Source organism: Carlito syrichta, unplaced genomic scaffold (assembly GCF_000164805.1).
Source record: "Carlito syrichta isolate Samal-C Ts95f unplaced genomic scaffold, Tarsius_syrichta-2.0.1 Scaffold305687, whole genome shotgun sequence".
Taxonomy (NCBI): domain Eukaryota; kingdom Metazoa; phylum Chordata; class Mammalia; order Primates; family Tarsiidae; genus Carlito; species Carlito syrichta.
The window spans coordinates 33,191-34,013 of NW_007249783.1; positions in this window are offsets into that span (position 1 = coordinate 33,191).

Here is an 823-nt window from a genome sequence, read left to right on the forward strand (position 1 = left end):
GAGAGCTGACATGGCCCAGCTGGAAGCAGAAGCTGCAGCAAAAGGAAGCAAGTTCTGTCTGTGGCCTGCTGAGGGCACACTATCAGCACGTCAATCACCCTGCATGTGTCCCTCCGCCAGGTGCTCAGACCTGGAGGGCAATGAATTAGCCTGATGCTTTTTTTTTTTTGAGTTGGAGTCTCGCCATCACCCAGGCTGGGGTGCAGCTCAGGGGCACACTCATGGTCACTGCAGCCTCAACCTGCTGGACTCAGGTGATCCTTCCGCCTCAGCCTTCCAAGTAGCTGGAACTACAGGCGTGCACCACCATGCCTGTACTTTTTAAATTATAGAGACGAGGTCTCACCAAGTTACCCCAGGTGGTCTCGGACCCTGGGCTCTGGCAATCCTTTCACCTCATCCTCCCAAAGTTCTGGGATTACAGGTGTGAGCCACCGTGCCTGGTTTGAGCCTGGTGCTTTTGAAGTAACCAAAGGTCAGTCCTGTGCTGGACAGAGCAGGGGAGGGGCCTGCCCCACCTCCCAGATAATCTTCACATTCTGCTTAGTCTACTGGAGGCACAGAGATTTTTGGCTTTGAACTAGGGATTTCTCATCCCTTGAGAGGGAAGGGGGTTAATTATAAAATAAATGTATCTCTCAGCTGAAGAGATTACAGTCCCTGAGCAAAATGGCATTGGTGAAACCAAAACAAAGTAAGCTTTTTAATGATTTTGGATGGTTACATTGGACTCTGAAGCTGGATGTCTCTAAGTTCACAGATCTTCCCTGGTCCCAGCCCTTGGTGCCCCTTGGCAGTCAGTGATAACACCTGGGGCTGTGGA